Raw genomic sequence first — 11,063 nt, forward strand, 5'->3', positions numbered from 1 at the left:
TTAAAGTTTCGTTAAGAAATTTTAAAGTTCCGATAATTAATTGAACAAAAAGGACTAAATTGTAACAAATGCAAAATTTTGGGAAATGATTAAATAGCTTAAATGATAAAAGGAAGAGGGCTTTAAAGGCAAATAGACCCAAGGTCTATTTGGGCTGGACGGCAGAGGCATGAAATCAGCAAGAAAGTAAGGAGAATTAAGGGCAAAATTGGAAAATTGCAAAATTTGCTTAATAAAGTTAGGACCCAAGTGGAATTATCCAGATTTCTCTTCATTTTTCTGAATTCTCATCAGCTAAAACACCATGGAAGGGCTTCTTCAAGCTGGTTCTTCATATTTTTATTACAAGTAAGTTCAATTCTTGACTATTTCTTGAAATTTTTGTATTTTTATGACTTTTACAACTAGGCCCACTTGTTAAATCCATTAGTTTTTTATTTTATGAAAGAAGTTGAAAGTTGATATGAATATGTGCTGGAAGTATATGATGATTTAGCATGAAATTAGAGCTTTAAATTGTTCATATGCTGATTTTATTGAAAGAATTGAATAGAAAGTGAATGTTTGGGACCTAATAGTAAAAGAGTTTGAAGATAGAGTTATATGTGGAAATTCTGAATTTCAATAGTTGTGTAACAACTTATAATGTCTAGTAAATTACTAATTGAGAAAATTAGATTAATTGAGGGGTTAATTGAGAAAGGACCGAATTGTATAAACTGTGAAATTTGGGGCAAAATGGAAATCAACATTTTGCACTAAAGCAGTTTTGGACAGCAGCAGTAGTGTAACTTTGAAAAATCACCAAAAATTGTAGAGATTGAATTAGAGGATGAATAAAATATGAAACTAAAGCTTATTGAGTCTAGTTTCTTATAAAAGAAATGATGTGAGCAATGGAATTGTAAATCATGAGATATAATAGATTTTGTGAGACAAGGTCAGAATGAATTCGGGTTCCCCTGTTCTGACTTTGGAAAATCATTAAAAATTGTACAAAAATGATTATGAGTTATAGTTTATATGGTTAGAATCCTTAATGAGTCTATTTTTAGAAGAAACAAGCTAAAACATCATCCGAATTCTGTACAATGAGATAATTAATTTTTAGTGAAGAGTGGTCGGAACTGTCAAACAGCGAAACAGGGGAAACTTTAAAGAATAAACTGTACTATTTGGCTGAACCAAAAATTATGAAAATTTTATGGTATGAAGATATGTGAGTCTAGTTTCAGGGAAAATTAACGGATCTTACTTTGGAGCTCTGTAGCTCCGGATAAAAATAATTTAGTGACTCTGACTCGGATAAACTGCTTTGAATATACATGTTAGTGAATATTGAAATTATGGTTAATGTTGTTTAAGTGTGTTATACACATTAAGGATGTGGAATGGAGAGGAGGAGGAGGAAAATTGGGAAATATATGAATGATTCGTGTATAAATGGTCATATGTTTGATTATAACTCATAAACGATGAAATATGAATGATGCTTATTTTTGTGCATTATTGGTCATGGTTTAAGCTCATGTGTGAAAATAAAGTTTCATAGTATGTGTGTATGGTATATTCAGTATATGATTTGGCATGAAATAATACCATGAATGGTTTATGAATTAACACATGTTGGTAAGCCTGATATATGAATAAATGATCAAATTGAGCAGAACGCCGGATTTGAGTACTTCTGATCAAGTGACAAAGTGATAAGTGGTAGCTTTAGCTACACTTATCTGATCAAGTGACAAGTGGAAAGTGATAAGTAATAGCTTCGGCTATACTTATCTGATCAAGTGACAAGTGGAAAGTGATAAGTAATAGCTTCGGCTATACTTATCTGATCAAGTGACAAAGTGATAAGTGGTAGCTTTAGCTACACTTATCTGATCAAGTGACAAGTGGAAAGTGATAAGTAATAGCTTCGGCTATACTTATCTGATCAAGAAACAAAGTGATAGGTGGCTACACTTATCTGATCAAGAAACAAAGTGATAAGTGGCTACACTTATCTGATCAAGAAACAAAGTGATAGGTGGCTACACTTATCTGATCAGGGACAAGTGATAAGTGATCATACGTAAGACCATAGTTATACTATGGCAAAGTGAAAGTGAAGTACTCAATTTTCCGTGACCGTTCCCTAATTTGATTAAGGATGGTAAGTGACAAATGGGCCCAAAAGAATTAAAGTAAATGGATAAGTGGTAGTGTATTTATATCAGGACGATGTTGTTATTCAAACTAAAGTGATATTTTCATTGCTAAATTGAGAATTTCATAAATGTGTTATTGAATGGTATAATCAATAAACATTGAGTTAAATGGTAAATACGTATTAGTTTTGAATTTGATGTCATTGAATTGCACGTGAATTAAATGGAAATTGCTAGTGATATGATTTAAATTATGAGCATGAGAAATTGCGAATTGAATGAAATGGAAATGAAGCATTAAATTGCATGAGTATGTATCGGGTCTCGCGGGCCCTAATTATTATGATTATAATATTTTGAGGATATATTGGGAAAAGTTATAGAAATATGTTAATTATTTTGAAAGTTTTAATTTTGATGAAATTTTATAACTCGGTTAAATACGTTTACAAGTGTATGTGTTTTGGTAATGCCTTGTACCCTATTCTGGTGTTGGATACGGGTAAGGGGTGTTACATTAAACCCGAGTGCCAGCGGTGTGGTAGAAATCATTATGGTCCGTGCAGAGCAAATGAATGTTTTCGATGTGGTTCTCCGGATCATTTTATTAGAGACTGCCCAGAGAGAGCTGAGAAAGAAAAAATTTCAGTATACAAAAGCAAGTGGTGCGGATTCGAGGGGAAGGTATCCAAGAAAAGCTGGGAATGAAGCAAGCAGTAAGAATGTAGCCAGAGATGCAGCAGTTAGATCTGAAGGTAGGGCTCCGGCTAGAACTTATGCTATTAAAGCGCGTGAAGATATTTCATCACCCGATGTGATTACTGGTATATTTTCTCTTTATGATGTTAATGTTAATGCTTTGATTGATCCCGGTTCTACTCATTCATATGTATGCATGAAACTGGTGTCTAGTATGAATATACCTGTTGAGAACACAGAATTTATGATTAGAGTGTCGAATCCACTAGGCAAATGTGTGATAGTTGATAAAGTATGCAAGAAATGCCCTTTAATGATTCGGGGTCATTACTTTCTGGTCGACTTGATGTTGTTGCCATTTGATGAATTTGATATTATTTTGGGTATGGATTGGTTGACATTGCATGATGCTATAGTAAATTGCAAAGAAAAGGTTATAGAATTAAAGTGTGAAAATGGTGAAACTCTGCGGGTTGAATCAAATAAATCAGAGGCATTGTCTAGTGTGATTTCTTCAATGTCGGCTCAAAGATATTTGAGAAAGGGTTATGAAGCTTATTTGGCGTATGTAATTAATACAAAAGAAGCTGAAAAGAAAGTTGAATCAGTGCCGGTTGTGTGTGAATTTGCGGACGTATTTCCAGAAGAATTGTCAGGTTTGCCTCCAGTCAGGGAAGTAGAATTTGGTATTGATTTGATACCGGGAACAGTTCCGATCTCGATTGCTCCATATAGAATGGCACCAGCAGAGTTGAAAGAATTAAAGTTGCAGTTGTAAGAGTTGACTGATAAAGGTTTTGTGAGACCAAGTTTTTCACCTTGGGGTGCTCCCGTGTTATTTGTGAAAAAGAAGGATGGTTCTATGAGATTGTGTGTTGACTATCGGCAATTAAACAGGGTGACAATCAAGAACAAGTATCCGTTGCCAAGAATTGATGATTTATTTGATCAGCTAAAAGGAGCGACATGGTTTTTAAAGGTTGACTTGAGATCTGGATACTATCAGCTGCGAGTAAAAGAGTCGGATGTGCCTAAATGGTTCCTGAATGGAAATGGGATCGAATTACCATGGATTTTATATCAGGGTTGCCGTTAACTCCGGGGAAGAAAAATGCCATCTGGGTAATAGTTAACAAACTGACTAAATCTGCTCATTTTATTCCGGTACGTACGGATTATTCTCTTAATAAGTTGGCTGAATTGTATATCCGTGAGATTGTTAGACTTCATGGAATACCTTTGTCAATCATTTTAGATAGAGATCTGAGATTTACTTCACGGTTTTGGCGAAAGTTGCAAGAGGCATTAGGTACAAAGTTAAATTTCAACACTGCCTTTCATCCACAAACTGATGGACAATCAGAGAAAGTAATTCAGATTCTTGAATACATGCTCAGATGTTGCGTATTGGAATTTCAAGGTAGTTGGGAAAGGTACTTACCGTTGGTAGAATTTGCTTATAATAATAGTTATCAGACGAGTTTGAAGATGGCACCTTATGAAGCATTGTATGGTCGTAAATGTCGGACGCCATTGTATTGGACTGAACTCAAGGAAAATCAGATTTATGGAGTTGATCTAATAAAAGAAACCGAAGAAAATGTGAAAGTGATTCGAGATTGTTTGAAAGCTGCTTCAGATAGACAAAAATCTTATGCGGATTTGAAACGAAGGGAAATCGAGTTTCAAGTTGGTGATAAGGTATTCTTAAAAGTGTTTCCATGGAAGAAAGTCCTTAGATTTGGCCGGAAAGGCAAGTTAAGTCCGCGTTTTATTGGACCATATGAAATAATTGAAAAAGTTGGACCGGTAGCATATCGGCTAGCATTACCACCTGAATTAGAAAGATCCATGATGTGTTCCACGTATCTATGTTACGTCGGTATCGTTCAGATCCTTCACATATAATTTCACCGATAGAAATTGAACTACGACCGAATATGACTTACAAAGAAGAGCCGATTAAGATTTTAGCTCAAGAGGTCAAGAAACTAAGAAATAAAAGTGTCGCTCTCGTGAAAGTATTGTGGTAAAAGCACGGGGTAGAAGAGACTACATGGGAACCTGAAGAAACTATGAGAAACCAATACCCACACTTGTTTACCGGTAAGATTTTCGAGGATGAAAATCCTTAAAGGGGGGGTGAGTTGTAATATCCCGAATTAAGGCCTAATCGAAATAGTGGTTTCGTAACCACAAATCTGAGATAGAAATAATTATTTTATAATTATTTTGAGGTTTATGATATGATCGCATAATTGTGTGAAAATTTCGTGAAGAAATTTTTGGCATAACGAGTTTAATTTAAAGTTAGGGACTAAATCGAATAAGTTGCAAAACTTGCATTCTAGAAGTTTTTAGTATGAAATTGCTTTGAAATATTAATTAGGAGGTCTTAAATGGTAATTTTACCAATTTTAAGTTCATGGACAAAATTAGGACATGAAAGGAATTTTTGGAAAGTTTAGTAGTAAGGGCATTTTGGTCATTTGGATAATAAATTAAATAAAAATAGGAAAAATAACCCAAAATGATCATCTTCTCCATATTGTTCTGCCGATTTTTGCTCTCCTCCATAGCTGGGGTTTCTTCAACTTTCAAACTTCATAGTAAGTGATTTCAAGCCCCGTTTTTAATGATTTTTATGTTTTTGAAATCCCGGTAGCTCGATTTAGCTTATGTTAACAATAATTCAACCTATGGTTCATATTTGGAAAAATACCCATAGGTGAAATTTGTGTATTTTGGTGTTTTATGACAGAATATGAGGTTTTAAATTTTGTTAGACAACTTGTGCTACTCGGTTTTGAGTAAAAACGAGTAAAAAGACTTAATCGGTAAAAATATTTAGTAGTCATAAATACATGTTAGAGTGAGAATTTGATGTTGCCATAGAAGGGAAAAATTATCATAATGTCATAAAACATAATAATAAGGGATGAAGATTAATTCCCGAGTCTAGGGGCAAAAGTGTAATTATGCAAAAGTTTAGGGGCAAAATGGTAATTTTGCCAAAGTTCGTATTAAGGACTGTTTTAATGAATGTATGTATTAAATAAGATTAATTTGGTATTATAGATCAAGAGAAACGAGATTCAAGTCGTTATCGAGGGAAAAACAAAGTTTACGAGGAATAGGCTCGATTGTTAAAAATTTTGTACCGAGGTAAGTTCATGTGTAAATAATGTAACATAATTGTTATTTTTAAGTTATTGATGTTAAATATATGATATGCTGATTTTTATCATTAAATATATGCTTTGTGTTATTTTCGAATAAAATACAAATTAAGTGTATTATTTGTTAAATATAAAGTGCTACCGAGTATTGGTTTCAGTATTTTACGAAAGATGGCAAGGAGATGTGTTCGAGAAAAATCCCGTTTGAACCTTAGGAATAGATTAGGATACAAGTGACATGTCACTAGGATGGTTGAACATCCGAACTCGTTGAGTTGAGTCCGAGTTCACTTATGGATGTGAAATGTCCGAACTCGTTGAGTTGAGTCCGAGTTCACTTATGGATGTGAACGCCCGAGCTCGTTGAGTTGAGTCCGAGTTCACTTATGGGCGGGTTACATGGTAGCTTGGCTACAAATGTGGCACTTATGTGCAAATTATCCATGTATCCGAGTTATATTCCGATGTGTTCAACGGGTAAAATTTCCAGTGAAATGGAAGAACACTTAAGATGCAGGTGACATATTGGTAAGTATTGTGAAATGGACACTTTGGACAGGTATGTACTTAACCTTCGGGTTGAAAATAGATACAACAACGATAAGGTGGTAAGATGATTAATGATGTTTAGAAATGTGATATATGTTTTGGTGATACCATGCTAAGGTTGTTTGGTATAATTCTATTGTTATGTTACTTGTTATTTGCATATGACTTACTAAGCATTTATGCTTACTCCCTCCTTTTCGTTCACTTTAGTTTTGAACAAGCCGGCTTAGGAATCGGGACAGGTCGAAGGTTCGATCACACTATCCGAAGGACTCTTTTTGGTAAATGGCTTGTAAAACTTAAATATGGCATGTATAGCAATACACCTATTTTGTGTAAATAATTTTGTGATATAGCCATGATTTGGTTGAGAAAATGCTTAATAATGATAAGTCATGGAAAATGCTAAGTTAGATCATGTTTGATGTCATGGAAGTTTAATATGTTATCTAGATCATAAAAGCTCATGAAAAGATGAAATTTGCCATAAACAGAATATTGCAGCAACACTGACATGAGTTTGAAAATTTACTAAAAATCATAGAAATTGAAATTGGTGATGGATTAAATATGACATTGAATCCTAGTATGTCTAGTTTCATATAAAACAAATGAAACAAGTAAAGGAATTATATGTTATAAGATATTTGAATTTTAGTGAAACAGGGCCAGAGCGATTTCTGGATCCTCTGTTCCAACTTTAGAAATTTACCATAAATTGTACAAAAATAATTAGGTGGTGTATTTTATATTCTTGGAATCCTTATTGAGTCTAGTTTCGGAATAAATAAACAGCATAGTTATATAAACTTTTCACAGAGAGAAATATGGTTCGTAGTAAACAGAGGTCAGTCCAGTCAAGTCCTGAAACAGGGGTAACTTTAACTAATAAACTGTATTAATTGGCCCAACCAAAAATTCTAGAAAAAAATTAGTAAATAGATATATGAGTCTAGATTTAAGGAAAATTTATGGATCTTGATTTCGAGTTTTGTAACTCGAGATATGATTTTTCTTGTAACTGTGACGTAGGTAGCTAGAAAACTGTGAATGTAGAAATAAATGATTCGAAGTTCTTAATTCGATAAATTATGTTCGGTAATACCTCAAGCTCAACTCCGGCGACGGTCTCGGGCGTGGGGGCGTTACATCACCCTATCTGCACTATATATAAAATGAAGTCCCTTCTTTGACACTTATCCAAGGCTTTTTGGTAAAAGTATCACAAGACCCCTTATACTATACTTTAGATTGTATTTTAATTTTTTATTGAAAAAAATAGACAAATTAGCCCATATATATTAGATGGGTAGGCAAAACAAACATTTCGTTAAAATTTGTTGTATACAAGGTATAGCAACAAGTTAACTCTCAACCTTTACATATTTATTCAAATTGACCCATACTATTTTATTGAAAGTAAATTGGGAATTTTTAAAACTAATAAAGCTAAATGGCAAAAAAGGCTTCCATAACAAATGAAAAAAAAAATCAATTAAGCCATTTTAAAGTTTAAAATTTATTAAAAAATCATAAAATTTTATGAAAACTTTAAAATTTTAAATTTGTTTTATTAAAATTTAATAATACCGATCCATTAAATTTTAATGGTTATAAAAAAAAATTGACCCCTACTCTTTTATTGGGTTGATATATTGTTTGTAGCACTCCCAACTCGTATTCGTCGCCGAAACAGAGTTACGGAGCATTACCAGACATTTCGGTACAAATACAAACATTACATAATTATTTAACATTCACATCATAATTTAATCATATTGTCCCTTATTTAATATCCACTTAAATAACAACTTCAACATATTCTTCCTTAATCACAATATAACATACATATATTAATGCATAAAGTAACCAATGTCATCATTAACATTGTTTACAATTATTTTGTAAAATGACATATATGACATCCTAGGTTCGTGCCATTACCAAAATAAATGTTCATCACCACAATGAGTTCGGGATCGGCTTTGGATGCTGATTCAATTATCTGACTTTAACTTAACTTGTGCACGAGAACAAACTGTACATTGAATATAAACTCAGTGGTATTTCTATAATCCAAATATTTAAAAATAAAACAATATAATATGTATAATAAAATGTCAAGCACAATTGAACATTTAAAACCATACGATACTCAATTATCATCACTTGCTATAAATAATAGCTTTCCATAATTTGTTCACATATCATTTAAACAATGATACTATCCATTCCACATTCAATTCATGAGTATATAGCTTGTGTATTCCATGTATTTACAACATATTTCACTTTATATTTTCAATTCATTATCATATTTCACATTCTATTTTCAATTCACTATCTCATATTCTTAGCCCAAAGTAGACTTTATAAAACACACCGGATATACGGAACAAATACAGAGGTGCATTATTATGCACTAATGAACAGAGACAATTGAAGTGCCATACAGAGAGCACGAATGTACTAAACAGATAGCAATAACGTGCTAATAATCAGAGAGCACTAACGTGCTAATAATCAAAGAGCGCGCTAAAGTTCCTTAATGGCATGCCGTCTACTTGGGCATTAAAATTGAATTTCATACATATAAAAATAATTCAATTATCATAGTTGCACAATTTCACATTTACACACACACATGTATATATATATTCATAATATATATACCAATTCAATTCAACCAATATAAATTCATCACATACCAAATCAATCCATTTCAATTATAAAACACAATAATTCTCACCTTAATCACTTACCACAACATTTAATCTAAATACAACAATTAATAATTATATTTGAATTATAGAAATACAAACCAGGAATTCTGAGTTATTCCTCGTCGACTATAATTTTCCCCCTTTTTAGTCAAGAATTCCAGTATGACGCTAACTACGAAATTAAAACAATTAAAAATCATCGATACAACACAATTCAATCTCACATTAAATATTTCAATTTTTACTCAATATTTGCCTAAATTCCAATTTAGTCCCTGACCGAAGCTAACTTTTATTCTCAAAACTAATTTCATATTTTCATTCCATTCCCACTTTAAATTAATTTAACTCTTTAATTTCACCATAAATATCTAATTTCAAAATTCTCTCAATTTAGTCCCTATTAATTTAAACCCTATAATTTATTTTACAATTTAATCCATTTCTTTATTCTAACTTAAAATTCTATCAATTTAATCCCTGATTCTTCAATTTATTCAACATGAACAACATCTAAAAATTCACAAACTTTCAATATTTCAACTTAAATTAAGTAGTATTTTATTTTAGGATTCCGAAAACATTAAAATTATAAGAAAAAAGAACTAAATTAACTTACCAAATTAAGCTTGAACCTCAATAACCCCAATTCTCCCCTTTTTGTTTTCTCTCTCCTTTTTCAGTTCTGTTTCTTTCCTTCTTTTCTATTTGTTTGTTTTTATTATATAATATAATATAACATATATAATATATAATATATACTTAACTTTTAAGTAATATTATAAGATATTTTAATTTTAGATTTTTAAATAAATATCTACTTTTGCCGCCTCAACTTTAAGCAATGGCATAATTACTTCTTTGGTCCCTTTAATTTTTTCTTAATCTATAATTCAACTTTCACCCTTTATGCAATTTAGTCCTTTTTAATTAATTAATTATCGAAACGTTAAAATTTCTTAACAAAATTTAATACTACCTTAATGACACTCCGTAAATATTTATAAAAATATTTATGACTCGGTTTATAGAACACTTTATTTTCTAAAATCACTTAACCAAATAAATCTTTATAAAACACAGATTACTAATTCAAAAATCTTTCTAAAATCATATTTGACCCATAAATATTAAATAATAATATTTACGAATTTACTTGTCGGATTTGGTGACCTCAAACTACTATTTCCGACATCACTGAAAATCAAGCTATTACATTGTTATTTTAATAAAAAGTTTATAATTTTAAATTTTTTATACCTTTTGTTTATAATTATTATGATTTTTAAAATTTAAAATTGCTTAACTCATTTTTTTTAATTTGTTACTAATGTACTTTTGACTCTTTAACCTTATTAGTTTAAAAAAAATTCTATTTATATTCAATAAAAGAGTAGGGGTCAAATTGAATAAATATTTGAAGGTTAAAGGATAGATTTGTTATTATGCCTTACATATAAACACCACTTTTAACTAATGGGGTTGTTTTTCTCACTCATCTAATACGCAAACACTAATTTATCTATTTTATTAGTAGATGAGCTAAAATGCAATCTAGGATATAGTAAGGAGTTTTTTCTTTCCTTATAAAATAATAATAATATTGTAATATTAATCCCTCTTATTAAAGTTTTTCTTTTTTGAATTATAATAAGAGGGCAAAACATTAATAACAAAGTGACTAGTGCAACTTGAAACCAAGTCACACCTAGGATGGTGAACACCTTAACCATCAGGTCAAGAAATTTCCCTCTCACTAA

Source organism: Gossypium hirsutum, chromosome A05 (genome assembly GCF_007990345.1).
Source record: "Gossypium hirsutum isolate 1008001.06 chromosome A05, Gossypium_hirsutum_v2.1, whole genome shotgun sequence".
Classification (NCBI taxonomy): domain Eukaryota; kingdom Viridiplantae; phylum Streptophyta; class Magnoliopsida; order Malvales; family Malvaceae; genus Gossypium; species Gossypium hirsutum.